The sequence below is a fragment of the Lolium perenne genome, chromosome 4 (assembly GCF_019359855.2).
Source record: "Lolium perenne isolate Kyuss_39 chromosome 4, Kyuss_2.0, whole genome shotgun sequence".
Classification (NCBI taxonomy): Eukaryota; Viridiplantae; Streptophyta; class Magnoliopsida; order Poales; family Poaceae; genus Lolium; species Lolium perenne.
In genome coordinates this window covers 95,009,770-95,028,517 of record NC_067247.2, presented here as the reverse complement: position 1 = coordinate 95,028,517, position 18,748 = coordinate 95,009,770, and positions in this window count along the sequence as shown.

Sequence of the window (18,748 nt, the reverse complement as noted above, 5' to 3'; positions counted from 1 at the left end):
ATCAAATTGAAGACCTATGTTTACGCGTTAGCCTTATAATCTCGAACGGAGGTAGTACATATATAGCAGATCTTCACACGCGCCTAAAATGGTTTATTGCACGCAATTAATGTTACCGTCATCACGAAAGGGTGGGCGATGCGCGTCTAGAGTGGTTTCTTTAACCGTGTGTGATGGAGTAAACTTTCGTAAATGATTATAGTCCGACAATCGTATGCGAATAGAATGACCTTCTCAAACGGTTTTTCTCCGTTCATCGCCTATGATCGCAACATATTTTGTTTTTATTCTTTCATGGTCATCTCATTTCGCACACGACTTTTGATATGTCCTCGTATTCGATTGAAACATTGCAAACATTTTTTTCTCCTGACCAACTAGTTCTACCTACAAAGCAATGATAATAGCAGATGTATGCCGAGTTGAATACTCATGAAAATATAGTACCAACTCTAAATTATAATTGAGTGCACATCTGATACATCATATCATATATATACATACATTTGCGACATAGCTACTTTTGATAGCCATATGTACAACACAGAGAGATACAGAGAAGAAGAGAATCTTTAGCTTTTTTTCTGAAATGGGGAAAAATCACCCCAGCTTCTGCATCTAAGGGATGCACATTGCTTTTTTATTAGATTATCCACAACATCTTACATGAGCAATACAAAAAATCAAACTTGAAGCGACCTTGCTAAACCTACAGAGGGATGAAGGGGGTGACAAAACACAACTCACATCATCGAAACAACCAAATGCCTTCCCAAGCCGCCCAATAGCAGGTGAGAAGCACATCCAGTCAAGTAGACTCTCAGCGCACGCCAATACACACGCCACAGAATTCGCTACCGCCGTCTTCCTTGCACCCATCTTCAAGAGGGATCACCGCATTGACCTTGCCAGACCTGTCGTCGATGTCACCATGACACCGGACAAATCCACCATCCTGCACGCGTCAAGCAGTCCGCGCCCGTCTTCGATACCCTGCAGCTTTTCTTGGTTACGTCTTTCTCTCCGTGATGATAATGTACTTTGCAAGGATAGATGTATTTCTACATCTTTCTCCTTGATTCACCTTCAACGTGGAAAACATTGCAGGTAGAACACTCCACTTGTGATATTGCTTCCTCCAGAAGGGTACACGCTACTCGTTGCAGGGGTGACACTTGCGCTTTTGCAAATATTCATTCAAAGAATCTGAAATATAGTAAAAAATGTTTTTTAATGTGAAAATGATATAGGCATATAGAAATAATTATCATATATGCCAATTGAAATAACTAGTCACTTAGGTGCAACTGCGGATGGCATGGTACAAGGTGGAAGGAAAGTTGTGAGCCTCCTTATATTCTTGCCATCAAGCTGTTTTCCATGTGGGCATGACAAGGACATGCATTGTCTGCACATAATTATCATGACTGTGAGAAAAGCTATCATATTTTTTTTTATGTAATCTACACTCAGATGCTACTTTTCGTTTCATTGTTCTTATTCAGTTTTACCAAAATAAGATCTATGTTAGACAAGTACAGAATTTAAAAAATGCATTATTATAGATGGTAATACACAATCGTCCTAGTGCATATGTGGATCTAACACAACTATATATGTCTTGTTATGAAATTAACCATATATCCAAAGGGATTAAAAAAAATACCACATACAAGATAGTGCATAGATAGATCTAAAGCATAGACCACCCTAATAGCAAACTAGTTAACAAATCAACCGTACATTTGAAGGATTTAGAAATGACAAAGGATATAACAACCTTTTGGAGGGAGCAGCCGTGGCGTCGGTGCACCTCACACTTTCCATCGTGCGTGCTAGGTCGGGAGGCTGAGCATCTCCACCAACATCGATGAACAAAGGTGACGAGGCAGATGTAGCTCGTCACCGAAGTGGATGAATATCGCACCAGAGATGCAACATATCGCTGATGTTTGCTTTGACCAGGTGCACCTTTTGTTATATTGCTCGTAAGCTCATAAGAGGGCATGTCAGATGTTATGGGGGTGATGTCCTCTAGAGATGTGTGGTCCCTTTTTATAAGGTAGAGTTCCACAAAATTGATCCTAATTGGCCACTGAACAAAGCACATGATGCGTGAAAGAGAACCATGTGTGATATTTGCAAACGGTTGGCTCATCATAAAACGTGTGTGCCATCATAGTGCACGATTCAGTTCTTAGTAACCGTGTGCGATGTGATATCCTATGTGGAAATCACACCAAAAATATGCCAACATATATATCTACACTCAAAAAAATCATGAATCACTATAATTTGACAAACAAAGTGTCCATGTAGCATGAATTAGAAAAACCTATTTTATTGCTAGTTATATTTGCCAACAATTGGCAAATAACGACACATTACTTGTAGTTATTTCACAAGACCTCAGTTCACAAATTAAGTTCAACACTGATGATGACCAGTACACATCATAACACATTAACCCATGCACATCTCACACGGGGGTTATAACTAGGCAAACACCATTATTTTCAACGGTGAATTTGAACATGTAGATTGTTATCTCATGCAGTTCAAATGTCTTCACAACATAAGGCCAACCGATGGTTAAGATGCCAATATCCCTAGTCTTGTCCATCTTCAGAAGAACTTCCTGCTCGGTGTTGACTAAGTGATGACACGATATACCCATTGGCAATCCATCGGCCAGGGGTACCTCCTTGTGTAGTTGACCGAGAAGTACTAAAATAGAAATAAAATCATTAATATGTAAGTCTATTACTAGTTCTATCTGCATTGTTGATAGAAAATTCCAAGTACCATTAACCATGACTTGCTATAATTAGTTACCATCTTCCTTTTGGCTATGATTACATTTGACTTTGTCATCCGGCAAACATACAAAGGAACATTAGGAACACCTTCATGCACGCACCTCCTAAGCCGATTGAATTGTGACCTAGTCATCTTTAGTTAATTGGCATATACGATGTGACACTCAAACGAATTTTCCCCTGTAACATTATAGCGTACATATAATATACAAAAGCATGTAAAATTCGTGATAATTACAAGATAACTGTACAAACAAGTCCACATAATGATTAATCAAATCTCGAGGATAAACTTTAATTTGTTTTGTTGTTGCACTCTGTGCTGAACATGGCATCGCTACCATGGTAATTTCACTGAAAACTGTGGGCACCATTCCTACATTATCAGAAATGAACAATGAATATCCTATATCTGGATAAAATGAAAACCCTACTGCATAAGAGCAAGAGTGAAAACAAGAAAAGCCTAATAAATCATCTAAGCTTTGCTAGGGGAGATTAATATCCATCTAAAATCTGTACAACTACTATGGATCCAAGGGAGATTTAGCTTCATCTACACTTGGCCGGATATAAATAATCCCCTTGAATTCGATATATACCGGAGGCTGTTTCGTGCAAAAAAATCTAATACTAGCAGAAAAGGGAGGAATAATAACTGAGCCTATGAGTTGTAGATATGCAGTCGAGGAGACGGCTCCTTCAGTTCACCGCCCGTTGATCATAGAAGAGAAGACTAGTAGAGTGAAAAGAGGAGACTAGGGGTCACCGAGGGTATTTCAGATCCATTCTCCACTTAAATGCAAGAAAGGTTGTGCGCTTCCGTCAGTCGCCTAAAGAAATAACGTGTGAAAATACTTATTAATAACTATTTACTCCCCAAAATTACTGAAGTGATGGTAGAAAAATCATAACACCCTTCTCCCCCAATATATTTGAAAATTATTTTTGAACCAATTTGGATAAAAATATGAGGAAAAGACCTACACATGACCAAAGTATAAAATACCATTCGAGATAGCTATCAGAAACAATGACACCAGAAATAAATTAATCAGAAGTAATTGTATACATATGGTTTAGAAGAAATTATCGTATGTGAACTTGCAAATATACGCTGACGCTTTTTCCAATCGAAATTGTTTGCGTATAGTCACACATGGTCCAAATCTTTTTCCGTGTGTTACGTTTTCACATTGCGAGCCAGTTGATACCAGGCATACGGTTGACGTTTTAGGAGATCAACGTAGTAACGCACAACACACGGAAAAGGTCTTTCATGTGCCATGACTTTAGAAGGCCCGATCGTGGTGACATGCTTTACATTGAAAGGTAGATATGTTCGACTTCTCTCTGCACAACATGCAACTTCTCTTTCATAAAAAAGTTTAACTTGGTTTAATCGAACGATAATTCACAATAAATAAGTTATGCATTCTCAGAATGAAAGGTAGATATGCTCGACTTGTCTCTGCATAGAACTGGCCAAAAGACAAACATAATAAGTCGTGGTTAGCCCTGGCCGCATGCTATTTGCTGGGTTATTTCCAAAAAAAAAAAAAAAAAGCTACTAGGATGGGTCAAGACACTCAAAAGGTCAGATATTTTTCCTGCACAAACCTAGGGTCAATACAGTTTGCGTACGTGTTAGCTTAATCATTATCCAGACGGCACAATTGTTGATAAGGGCATCTCCAGCGGCGCGACGCATTTCGGACGTCCGAAATGTCCGTTTACGTCGCGCGGCGGACGCGAGACAGACCGTTTTTGTCCGCGCGTCCGTTTGCACCCTGGGGTGGCTCCAGCGGCGCGACGTATTTCCGCGTTTGCATCAAATATGAAGTTTTGAAACAACAAATAGGATTTCAACGAAGTCATAGTTATTACATTTAAATTTTGAAAAGTCTACATCAAAATCAAAATAAGATACTAGTCCTCTAGGCATGATCTTCATGGCCAGCCATGGTCCATTGATGCTCAATCAGATCCGTCTGCAGCTGTTTGGAGACGGTATCGTTTGTGACTTCTACATTCATATGTAGATAGTCGGCCCAAGTAGAAGCTCCAGGAATTGGCGCAACCAACTTACCTTGGAATTCCCATTGGTGCTCATTACGGCCATCAGGACGCTCGTTCTCAACGATTATGTTGTGCATGATCACGCAGCATGTCATCACCTCATGCATGGTCTTCAGCGACCATGTTCTTGCCGGGTGACGGACAATTGCCCACCAAGCTTGGAGCACACCAAATCCACGCTCCACATCTTTCCTGCAAGCCTCTTGCATCTTGGCAAACCTCCTCGTCTTCTCGGAGTTTGGATTACGGACAGTCTTCACCAATGTGGCCCAGTCAGGGTAGATGCCATCAGCAAGATAATACGGCTTGTCATATGCATTTCCATTGATCTCATAGCTCACCCGGGGAGCTTTGCCTTGCATGAGCCTTTCGAAAACCGGTGATCGGTGCAACACATTGATATCATTGTTGGAACCGGCCATGCCAAAGAATGAATGCCAAATCCATAAATCTTGAGATATTACAGCTTCAAGAATGACAGTCCGTCCCTCCTCATGCTCGCTGTACTGACCCTGCCATCCAAATGGACAGTTTTTCCACTCCCAGTGCATGCAATCTATGCTGCCAATCATTCCTGGGAAGTCTCTAGACTCGTTGATAGATAGGAGGCGCCTTGTATCCTCAACAGTTGGCTCCCTACAGTAATACTCTCCGAACACGGCAATCACGGCTCGGGAAAACCTGTACATGGACTCAAGGCAGGTGCTCTCACCCATTCGAAGATACTCATCGAATATATCAGCAGCCATTCCATATGAGAGCATGCGAATAGCCTGATACGTCTCCAACGTATCGATAATTTCTTATGTTCCATGCCACATTATTGATGTTATCTACATGTTTTATGCACACTTTATGTCATATTCGTGCATTTTCTGGAACTAACCTATTAACAAGATGCCGAAGTGCCAGTTGCAGTTTTCTGCTGTTTTTGGTTTCAGAAATCCTAGTAACGAAATATTCTCGGAATTGGACGAAATCAACGCCCAGGGTCCTATTTTGCCACGAAGATTCCAGAAGACCGAAGAGGAGACGAAGTGGGGCCACGAGGTGGCCACACCCTAGGGCGGCGCGGCCCCCCCTTGGCCGCGCGGCCCTATGGTGTGGGCCCCTCGTGCCGCCTCCTGACCTGCCCTTCCGCCTACTTAAAGCCTCCGTCGCGAAACCCCCAGTACCGAGAGCCACGATACGGAAAACCTTCCAGAGACGCCGCCGCCGCCAATCCCATCTCGGGGGATTCAGGAGATCGCCTCCGGCACCCTGCCGGAGAGGGGAATCATCTCCCGGAGGACTCTACGCCGCCATGGTCGCCTCCGGAGTGATGTGTGAGTAGTCTACCCCTGGACTATGGGTCCATAGCAGTAGCTAGATGGTTGTCTTCTCCCCATTGTGCTTCATTGTCGGATCTTGTGAGCTGCCTAACATGATCAAGATCATCTATCTGTAATTCTATATGTTGCGTTTGTTGGGATCCGATGAATAGAGAATACTTGTTATGTTGATTATCAAAGTTATGTCTATGTGTTGTTTATGATCTTGCATGCTCTCCGTTACTAGTAGATGCTCTGGCCAAGTAGATGCTTGTAACTCCAAGAGGGAGTATTTATGCTCGATAGTGGGTTCATGTCTCCGTGAATCTGGGGAAGTGACAGAAATCTCTAAGATTATGGATGTGCTGTTGCCACTAGGGATAAAACATTAGTACTATGTTCAAGGATATAGTCACTGATTACATTACGCGCAATACTTAATGCAATTGTCTGTTGTTAGCAACTTAATACTGGAGGGGGTTCGGATGATAACCTGAAGGTGGACTTTTTAGGCATAGATGCATGCTGGATAGCGGTCTATGTACTTTGTCGTAATGCCCAATTAAATCTCACTATACTCATCATAATATGTATGTGCATGGTCATGCCCTCTTTATTTGTCAATTGCCCAACTGTAATTTGTTCACCCAACATGCTGTTTATCTTATGGGAGAGACACCTCTAGTGAACTGTGGATCCCGGTCCAATTCTCTATACTGAAATACAATCTACTGTTTTCTGCAAACAATCATCTTCCACACAATACGGTTAATCCTTTGTTACAGCAAGCCGGTGAGATTGACAACCTCACTGTTTCGTTGGGGCAAATTACTTTGGTTGTGTTGTGCAGGTTCCACGTTGGCGCCGGAATCCTTGGTGTTGCGCCGCACTACATCCCGCCGCCATCAACCTTCAACGTGCTTCTTGGCTCCTCCTGGTTCGATAAACCTTGGTTTCTTTCTGAGGGAAAACTTGCTGCTGTGCGCATCATACCTTCCTCTTGGGGTTCCCAACGAACGTGTGAGTGACACGCCATCAAGCTCTTTTTCTGGCGCCGTAGCCGGGGAACTGAAGAAAAGTTACACCACAGGGATCTCTGACTCCCACGTCAACTTTGCGCCAGCAGCTCTTTTTCTGGCGCCGTTGCCGGGGAGATCAAGACACGCTGCAAGGGGAGTCTTCACATCCCAATCTCTTTACTTTGTTTTTGTCTTGCTTAGTTTTATTTACTACTTTGTTTGCTGCACTAAATCAAAATACAAAAAAAATAGTTGCTAGTTTTACTTTATTTGCTATCTTGTTTGCTATATCAAAAACACAAAAAAATTAGTTACTTGCATTTACTTTATCTAGTTTGCTTTATTTACTGTTGCTAAAATGGCTACCCCTGAAAATACTAAGTTGTGTGACTTCACAACCACAAATAATAATGATTTCTTATGCACACCTATTGCTTCACCTGCTACTACAGCAGAATTCTTTGAAATTAAACCTGCTTTACTAAATCTTGTTATGCGAGAGCAATTTTCTGGTGTTAGTTCTGATGATGCTGCTGCCCATCTTAATAATTTTGTTGAATTATGTGAAATGCAAAAATATAAAGATGTAGATGGTGACATTATTAAACTAAAATTGTTCCCTTTCTCATTAAGAGGAAGACCTAAAGATTGGTTGCTATCTCTGCCTAAGAATAGTATTGATTCCTGGACTAAATGCAAGGATGCTTTTATTGGTAGATATTATCCCCCTGCTAAAATTATATCTTTGAGGAGTAGCATAATGAATTTTAAACAATTAGATACTGAACATGTTGCTCAAGCTTGGGAAAGAATGAAATCTCTGGTTAAAAATTGCCCAACCAATGGACTGACTACTTGGATGATCATCCAAACCTTCTATGCAGGACTAAATTTTTCTTCGCGGAATTTATTGGATTCAGCTGCTGGAGGTACCTTTATGTCCATCACTCTTGGTGAAGCAACAAAGCTTCTTGATAATATGATGATCAATTACTCTGAATGGCACACGGAAAGAGCTCCACAAGGTAAGAAGGTAAATTCTGTCGAAGAAACCTCATCCTTGAGTGATAAGATTGATGCTATTATGTCTATGCTTGTGAATGATAGGACAAATGTTGATCCTAATAATGTTCCGTTAGCTTAATTGGTTGCACAAGAAGAACATGTTGATGTGAACTTCATTAAAAATAATAATTTCAGCAACAATGCTTACCGGAACAATTCTAGTAACAACTATAGGCCATATCCTTATAATAATGGCAACGGCTATGGTAATTCTTATGGAAATTCTTACAACAATAATAGGAACACACCCCCTGGACTTGAAGCCATGCTTAAAGAATTTATTAGTACACAAACTGCTTTTAACAAATCTGTTGAAGAAAAGCTTGGGAAAATTGATATACTTGCTTCTAAAGTCGATAGTCTTGCTTCTGATGTTGATCTTTTAAAATCGAAAGTTATGCCTAATAGGGATATTGAAAATAAAATTGTTACTACAGCAAATGCCATCCAAGTTAGAATTAATGAGAATATAAGATTAATGGCTGAACTGCGTGCTAGGTGGGATAGAGAAGAAAATGAAAAACTAGCTAAAGAGAAGAATGTAGCTAAAGTTTGGACTATTACCACGACTAGTAATGCTAATGCTACACATGTTGCTGCACCTCCTACTATTAATAATAAAAGAATTGGTGTTAGCAATGTTTCCACTTCTAATGCAAAGCGCGAGAAACTGCCTGAAATCGCTAAATCTGAAATCGCTGCGATAAAAGCTGCTGAAATTTTTCCAACATTGGGGATGATGATCCCATTGCTTTAGATTATAATGGTTTGAATTTTGATGATTGCCACATCTCTGAAGTTATAAAGTTCTTGCAAAAACTTGCTAAAAGTCCTAATGCTAGTGCTATAAATTTGGCTTTCACGCAACATATTACAAATGCTCTCATAAAAGCTAGAGAAGAGAAACTAGAGCGCGAAGCCTCTATTACTAGAAAGCTAGAGGATGGTTGGGAGTCCATCATTAAGATGAAGGTTAAAGATTTTTATTGTAATGCTTTATGTGATCTTGGTGCAAGTATTTCCGTTATGCCTAAGAAAATTTATAATATGCTTGACTTGCCATCGCTGAAAAATTGTTATTTGGATGTTAATCTTGCTGATCATTCTACAAAGAAACCTTTGGGGAAAGTTGATAATGTTCGCATTACCGTTAACAATAACCTTATCCCCGTTGATTTTGTTGTCTTGGATATTGAATGCAATGCATCTTGTTCCATTATATTGGGAAGACCTTTTCTTCGAACTGTTGGTGCTATCATTGATATGAAGGAAGGTAATATAAAATATCAATTTTCTCTCAAGAAAGGTATGGAACACTTCCCTAGAAAGAGAATGAAGTTACCTTTTGATTCTATTATTAGAACAAATTATGATGTTGACATTTCGTCTCTTGATAATACTTGATACACACTTTCTGCGCCTAGCTGAAAGGCGTTAAAGAAAAGCGCTTATGGGAGACAACCCATGTTTTTACCTACAGTACTTTGTTTTTATTTTGTATCTTGGAAGTTGTTTACTACTGTAGCAACCTCTCCTTATCTTAGTTTAGTGTTTTGTTGTGCCAAGTAAAGTCATTGATAGTAAAGTTCATACTAGATTTGGATTACTGCGCAGAAACAGATTTCTTTGCTGTCACGAATCTGGGCTGTTTTCTCTGTAGGTAACTCAGCAAATTATGCCAATTTACATGAGTAATCCTCAAATATGTACGCAACTTTCATTCAATTTGAGCATTTTCATTTGAGCAAGTCTGGTGCCTCGATAAAATTCGTCAATACGAACTGTTCTGTTTTGACAGATTCTGCCTTTTATTTCGCATTGCCTCTTTTGCTATGTTGGATGAATTTCTTTGATCCATTAATGTCCAGTAGCTTTATGCAATGTCCAGAAGTGTTAAGAATGATTGTGTCAACTCTGAACATGTTAATTTTTATTGTCGCTAACCCTCTAATGAGTTGTTCTAAGTTTGGTGTGGAGGAAGTTTTCAAGGATCAAGAGAGGAGTATGATGCAACATGATCAAGGAGAGTGAAAGCTCTAAGCTTGGGGATGCCCCGGTGGTTCACCCCTGCATATTCTAAGAAGACTCAAGCGTCTAAGCTTGGGGATGCCCAAGGCATCCCCTTCTTCATCGACAACATTATCAGGTTCCTCCCCTGAAACTATATTTTTATTCCATCACATCTTATGTGCTTTGCTTGGAGCGTCGGTTTGTTTTTTGTTTTTTGTTTTGCTTGAATAAAATGGATCCTAGCATTCACTTTGTGGGAGAGAGACACGCTCCGCTGTAGCATATGGACAAGTATGTCCTTAGTTTCTACTCATAGTATTCATGGCGAAGTTTCTTCTTCGTTAAATTGTTATATGGTTGGAATTGGAAAATGATACATGTAGTAATTGCTATAAATGTCTTGGGTAATGTGATACTTGGCAATTGTTGTGCTCATGTTTAAGCTCTTGCATCATATGCTTTGCACCTATTAACGAAGAAATACATAGAGCATGTTAAAATTTGGTTTGCATATTTGGTTTCTCTAAGGTCTAGATAATTTCTAGTATTGAGTTTGAACAACAAGGAAGACGGTGTAGATTCTTATAATGTTTACAATATGTCTTTTATGTGAGTTTTGCTGCACCGGTTCATCCTTGTGTTTGTTTCAAATAACCTTGCTAGCCTAAACCTTGTATCGAGAGGGAATACTTCTCATGCATCCAAAATACTTGAGCCAACCACTATGCCATTTGTGTCCACCATACCTACCTACTACATGGTATTTTCCGCCATTCCAAAGTAAATTGCTTGAGTGCTACCTTTAAAATTCCATCATTCACCTTTGCAATATATAGCTCATGGGACAAATAGCTTAAAAACTATTGTGGTATTGAATATGTAATTATGCACTTTATCTCTTATTAAGTTGCTTGTTGTGCGATAACCATGTTCACTGGGGACGCCATCAACTACTCTTTGTTGAATTTCATGTGAGTTGCTATGCATGTTCGTCTTGTCTGAAGTAAGAGCGATCTACCACCTTATGATTAAGCATGCATATTGTTAGAGAAGAACATTGGGCCGCTAACTAAAGCCATGATCCATGGTGGAAGTTTCAGTTTTGGACATACATCCTCAATCTCATATGAGAAAATTATTAATTGTTGTTACATGCTTATGCATAAAAGAGGAGTCCATTATCTGTTGTCTATGTTGTCCCGGTATGGATGTCTAAGTTGAGAATAATCAATAGCGAGAAATCCAATGCGAGCTTTCTCCTTAGACCTTTGTACAGGCGGCATAGAGGTACCCCTTTGTGACACTTGGTTAAAACATGTGCATTGTGATGATCCGGTAGTCCAAGCTAATTAGGACAAGGTGCGGGCACTATTAGTATACTATGCATGAGGCTTGCAACTTGTAAGATATAATTTACATGATACATATGCTTTATTACTACCATTGACAAAATTATTTCATGTTTTCAAAATCAAAGCTCTAGCACAAATATAGCAATCGATGCTTTTCCTCTATGGAGGACCATTCTTTTACTTTCATTGTTGAGTCAGTTCACCTATTTCTCTCCACCTCAAGAAGCAAACACTTATGTGAACTGTGCATTGATTCCTACATACTTGCATATTGCACTTATTATATTACTCTATGATGACAATATCCATGAGATATACATGTTATAAGTTGAAAGCAACCGCTGAAACTTAATCTTCCTTTGTGTTGCTTCAATGCTTTTACTTTGAATTATTGCTTTATGAGTTAACTTTTATGCAAGACTTATTGATGCTTGTCTTGAAGTACTATTCATGAAAAGTCTTTGCTATATGATTCACTTGTTTACTCATGTCATATACATTGTTTTGATCGCTGCATTCACTACATATGCTTTACAAATAGTATGATCAAGGTTATGATGGCATGTCACTCCAGAAATTATCTTTGTTATCGTTTTACCTGCTCGGAACGAGCAGAACTAAGCTTGGGGATGCTGATACGTCTCCAACGTATCGATAATTTCTTATGTTCCATGCCACATTATTGATGTTATCTACATGTTTTATGCACACTTTATGTCATATTCGTGCATTTTCTGAAACTAACCTATTAATAAGATGCCGAAGTGTCAGTTGCTGTTTTCTACTGTTTTTGGTTTCAGAAATCCTAGTAACGAAATATTCTCGGAATTGGACGAAATCAACGCCCAGGGTCCTATTTTGCCACGAAGCTTCCAGAAGACCGAAGAGGAGACGAAGTGGGGCCACGAGGTGGCCACACCCTAGGGCGGCGCGGCCCCCCCCTTGGCCGCGCGGCCCTATGGTGTGGGCCCCTCGTGCCGCCTCCTGACCTGCCCTTCCGCCTACTTAAAGCCTCCGTCGCGAAACCCCCAGTACCGAGAGCCACGATACGGAAAACCTTCCAGAGACGCCGCCGCCGCCGATCCCATCTCGGGGGATTCAGGAGATCGCCTCCGGCACCCTGCCGGAGAGGGGAATCATCTCCCGGAGGACTCTACGCCGCCATGGTCGCCTCCGGAGTGATGTGTGAGTAGTCTACCCCTGGACTATGGGTCCATAGCAGTAGCTAGATGGTTGTCTTCTCCCCATTGTGCTTCATTGTCGGATCTTGTGAGCTGCCTAACATGATCAAGATCATCTATCTGTAATTCTATATGTTGCGTTTGTTGGGATCCGATGAATAGAGAATACTTGTTATGTTGATTATCAAAGTTATGTCTATGTGTTGTTTATGATCTTGCATGCTCTCCGTTACTAGTAGATGCTCTGGCCAAGTAGATGCTTGTAACTCCAAGAGGGAGTATTTATGCTCGATAGTGGGTTCATGTCTCCGTGAATCTGGGGAAGTGACAGAAATCTCTAAGATTATGGATGTGCTGTTGCCACTAGGGATAAAACATTAGTGCTATGTTCAAGGATATAGTCACTGATTACATTACGCGCAATACTTAATGCAATTGTCTGTTGTTAGCAACTTAATACTGGAGGGGGTTCGGATGATAACCTGAAGGTGGACTTTTTAGGCATAGATGCATGCTGGATAGCGGTCTATGTACTTTGTCGTAATGCCCAATTAAATCTCACTATACTCATCATAATATGTATGTGCATGGTCATGCCCTCTTTATTTGTCAATTGCCCAACTGTAATTTGTTCACCCAACATGCTGTTTATCTTATGGGAGAGACACCTCTAGTGAACTGTGGATCCCGGTCCAATTCTCTATACTGAAATACAATCTACTGCAATACTGTTCTACTGTTTTTCTGCAAACAATCATCTTCCACACAATACGGTTAATCCTTTGTTACAGCAAGCCGGTGAGATTGACAACCTCACTGTTTCGTTGGGGCAAAGTACTTTGGTTGTGTTGTGCAGGTTCCACGTTGGCGCCGGAATCCCTGGTGTTGCGCCGCACTACATCCCGCCGCCATCAACCTTCAACGTGCTTCTTGGCTCCTCCTGGTTCGATAAACCTTGGTTTCTTTCTGAGGGAAAACTTGCTGCTGTGCGCATCATACCTTCCTCTTGGGGTTCCCAACGAACGTGTGAGTTACACGCCATCATAGCCGCAGAGCATTTTTGGTAGGAGGTGAAGCCTAGCGCACCTGTTGCATCGGACCTGCATTGGAAGTAGGGGTCGAAGTTCCTGACGCCCCGTAGAAAGACCAAGAACAGGTCCCTTGACATCCTGTATCGGCGCCGGAAATATTTTTCCGGATAGATCGGATTGGTGAGGTGGAAGTAGTCCTTGTGGAGGCGGGCCTGCCCTGCCACTCTGTTACGTGGCAGGTTTTTCGACCGCCCCTTCACAGAGCCCCGGTGCTGCGGCCCCGGGTTTGAGGTGAACTCGTGGATCATGGAGGCCGCAGTAGTTGCCAATGTGTGCGCCGACTGATCGGACTCGTCGTCCGAAGAGGAGTCAACGATCTCCGCGCGGAACTTCTCCACCATATGCCACGCGTCCATCTGCGTCGATACGAACTGTTGATCAATGGCCGCGCACAAATCGCGCCGAAAAATGGAGAAGGAACCTACCGGCGCAATAGGTCGAACAGGTCGTGGGCGGCGCGGAAGGGCGGCGCAACCGGCAACATTTCGCCCGAAAACAGCCTGCAGGTTCGCGCCGGAGCCAACCCCGAGTATGATCCTGCTCTCCCGTGCGGCGACAACGGTGCCGGCAGCGAGTACTGCGGCGCTGCGGCGGACGGCGGAAGGGCGGGGGCGTCGCACTAGGGCACCAACGAGGGTGAAAAAAGAAATCAGGTCCAAGCGGTCGATTTTGCTCTCGCTGACTTGCGGGACCGGGTAAGAAATGGAGGACGCTCGCCGCGTCCGCCGAGCGTCCGCGGAGACGCAAACCTGCCGCATATTTGGGCCAGGTTTGCGTCTCCGCGGACGGGCCGGTCACTTTGCGTCGTCCCGCTGGAGCAGGGCCCAGACGCATTTCCGGTCATGGCGGACGAAAACGGTCGCTCAGCGACCATTTGCGTCGCGCTGCTGGAGATGCCCTAAGAAAAGTTCAGTCGACATCAGTATACCAGAAAGATCATCATCCTGAGAAGAAAGGTAAAGGTCGACTCGTCCTGACGGACAAAGACCTTTCACCTGTACCCGTGTCCTATTTTTTGTGTGCCGTTCGGAGCGCAATACTGATCAGTATTCAATGCAACTCGCTGGTCGATCAAGCTGACGGTTCCACCGTGCCGTCTTGTTTGAAAGAAAATCTACTCCCGCTCCCAGGCCAGGAGATATCGTGGCACTCCCTCGCTCTGGCTCCCGTGCAGACCATGATTTGTTGACTGAGAGATAGTGGCGTGACAACGCGTCGGGTGGAATCTTTCCTCTTCCGGTGGTCGCCGAGACGTCGTGAAGAAGCTCCGCGTGTACGCAATTTGTTTCGTGCGTGCACGTACGGTTCTCTCGTCGCGTCGTTCCACAACCACAAAGACAGAGTGTTGGCAACTACGACCACTACTGCGCACTCCCCTGTGATACCACGTAGACGCCGCAGAAGCCCCCTGTGTGTTCTTGCATTTTGACTTATAGAGCAAGTTTCAGTTCTATCTAGTTTGATTTTGACAAATTCAGCCGCCTATGCAAAACGATGTCCGGCCAATGTCCGCCTCAGCCTCCGCATCAAAGCGATGCATACGGATAGGCCGAATTGGAGCACCCAGCGCATGTTACCGCGCTTGGGGAGGCGCACTGCCAAATTTAAGCATTGCGAATATATCCATATCCGATTTGAGCACTGCCTAAACTGAAAAATGCACTAAATCACTAACCGTACATGATTTGTGCCATGGTATGATCTACTACGTGAACGATTTGCATATGCTTGTCATTCCACCGGTGTTTCAACAGGGCTTGAGGGAGTGGATCAAGATCCCACCGCCCCAACAGCATGGGATGTACGCCTAATGTTGGTACGACGAGTGGGTGCATGTCACCTATTACTACGGCCAGATGGTCCTGCGGAGGAATTGGCCGGAGATCGTCTACAAGTACGATCTCTAGTAGAACGACATGGTGGAGTTAAGATGACAATCTACAAGTCCAACAACTCCACCCGCAGGCATTATACCTTCCCCTGTCCACAGCTAGGCGACGGCCTCCTTGTTTATCTATGTCTGGCTATATGTAATAGTAGTGTAGCATGGCGAACAGATAAACTTATGAACTAGTGTGGTGGCTTTTGACCAGGGGTTTAACCCTTGATGTTTAAGGGGCATGTCATCCGCTTAATGATGATAACTTTTGATCTGGGGTGTCCGCGTGAACCCCTGATCGCTATACAAATGGGATAACCTGCATACTAATTTGATGGTACCTATGTGTTTTATTTGTGCTACTTGTGTGCTATAGGATTTGTAATGGTAATATCACCACATTTAAAGTAGGTAACCATAACAGAGATCTTTCACATAATAGACCAGCTTTGTTTTCTTCACCAAGTTAAGTCACTTACGCGAGCAAGCAAACAATGGACCAAAACTGCACAAAAAACACGATATAGGAAAGCAAACGGAATGCAGAAACTGACGGGCCAGAACCGAAAAAGGGAAAAAACCATGTAAGCAACAGAACTAACCATTAATGTATTGCACAAAACTTGGTGCACCGAAATAGTGGGTACAAAATCGTAGGTTAAAGTCAAACAGAACATACATACTCGATGGGAAAATAAATCAATTCAGACCGAGTAATTGGAGTACGAATGCGTCTTCTCTAACCTTTTCCATTTCAGATACTTCTCATCAACTTCCAACATGCATGGTTCACCTCTACAACATGCAAAGGACGTGCACCGAATTCAGAATTCCGCACGAAAAGCTCAGCTGCGGGGAAATTCCCATGTCTGAATATTACCTCAAACCTGATATTACCTGATGCACGTGCTCCCCCCGTCTTTGCAAGACCGCATCAGGTTTCTGTTTTCTTACTAATCTATTCAAAGATTTCTCAGATCTCGATCTGAACTTTTCTGACTAGACCACAAACGCGCAATAATGCCTTTTTAGTAAAAATCTCAAAGCTTAATTAGTAGCATCTGCAGAATGTTTGGACTGAAATAGTATGAACAAGAGATTTGCATGCGCGATCCATTTATCTTGAAAGTATGTGGATCTCTCATAGGAATGCCATAGAACTAGTATTACCAATTGTAGATTTAATGGCACCAATTTTGGCGGATAAATCGACCATTACCTATTGATTATTTGAAAACATGGAGAATTTTGACCACAAATATTCTGCAATAGTGCAATGTCATCTACTCTAGCTAGAAAGAAGGTATAGCATTTCTCCGAGAAAAAAGTCCGGGGGACCAAATTCCGTGGCAATTGCTCTCAATATTCCATCCCATATCTCATGGAAAATAACGTGAGATCGGAATATATAATTTGGTTTTCTCCTCTTCTTGACTGAGCGCCCAAGCTGACTTGGAATACGACTAGCCTGACTAAACATATTAGATACAGTACAGTACTATATTCCTTACGCTGAACTTGACCGAAATTAGTTTTTTGCTTCCAAATTTGATCACACGCAAGTACATCTTCGCCCAAATTTGGGCTTCTAGCTGCCAGAAGCAAGTCTACATTTCCAACCGTGATCATCAACTACATATATATCTTCTGGTTCATCTGCCTGTTGCAGTCCATGGATGGAAAGGTGGGGAGACGAGTAGATAGCCATCGGGTGGCAGGTCCTTGTCTGAATCTGAATGAATAAAAAGCCACAAAGTTCCTCCCGTGCTGCACGCAGAGCACCTTCGTCTTCGTCTGGTGTTCTAAGCTGCGCGCGGATGTTCTCTTTGGGGGGTCGGAAGGAAGCACGTCCCTCTCGTCTTTTGGCCGCTCCGGGTCCAGCAGGAGTGGTGTCTTTGTTTCTTCTCGGCGGAAGCTTTGTCGTTCCCATTTGTACTTGTTCCTTCCGTGCTTGTTCTTTTGCCTTTAGACCTTGTGACGGTAGCCGACGAGGGCTCGTCTTCGTCTAAAACCACTGCATGCCGACTGGTCAGATCCGTATTAGGGCATGAGCAATGGTGGCATACACAACTAGCTGCTCCATGTAAAAAAGTTGTCAGAAGCAACATGGTGAATTTTATCTCTCCAATGGAAGCTACTACCTTAGTCAGGAAAAAGAGAGAATGGACCCCACAAATATGACACTATGTATCTCTTTCTCTCTCCAAAAAGCCATGCTTTAAGGCTTAAGATCCCACTTCTTGAAGAGGAAGCTGCCTCCTCATCCGAACCTACTTTGGACCACCCGAACCTAGCTAAAGGTGTGAGGCAGTACCTCTAGGGCAGTGCATTGGGCATGCCCTTACTTCTCTCAAAAAAAGAAGATCCGTATTACTTCTCTCAAAAAAAGAAGATCCGTACTACTAGATCGCACCAGCAACAAAAAAGAATCACGCATTGACTCGTTGTTCTCGTCGGTGTCGGTGCATGGGTGTTGTTGGCTTGTGTTTTTTTGTTCTGACAAGTCCTTGGCTTGTCCCTAGGGTGACGGTTGGTTTCCGTAATTCTCGGGCGAACAGTTTGGCGAACCGGCGGCGATCAGATCTAGCAACCAGTCTCCGTTCCCGTCTCCGACGAGTCCACGCCACAACCCCATTCTCAGTCTTCTCCTTCTCCTGGTCGGGGAAAGGAGGGTTCACCGTGCCTGGTTCGCGGCTCTGGTGCCTTCCGTGTTAAATCCACCCATTCACCATCACCATAGACCTTTCACATGTGCTAGGGCGCGTGATCGTAAAACACCTTCACCTAGAGTGCTCGGGTCAGCAGGGTAGGCGGGGAAGGAAGAGATGGACAGGGTAGAGGGGATGATGAGGGGTTTGAAGCTGTCGGAGGCAGAACGCAGGGGAGTGAAAGTTGGACAGGGCTCGCTGTCCAGGAGCAACAACAGCAAGCATGAAAAGGCGG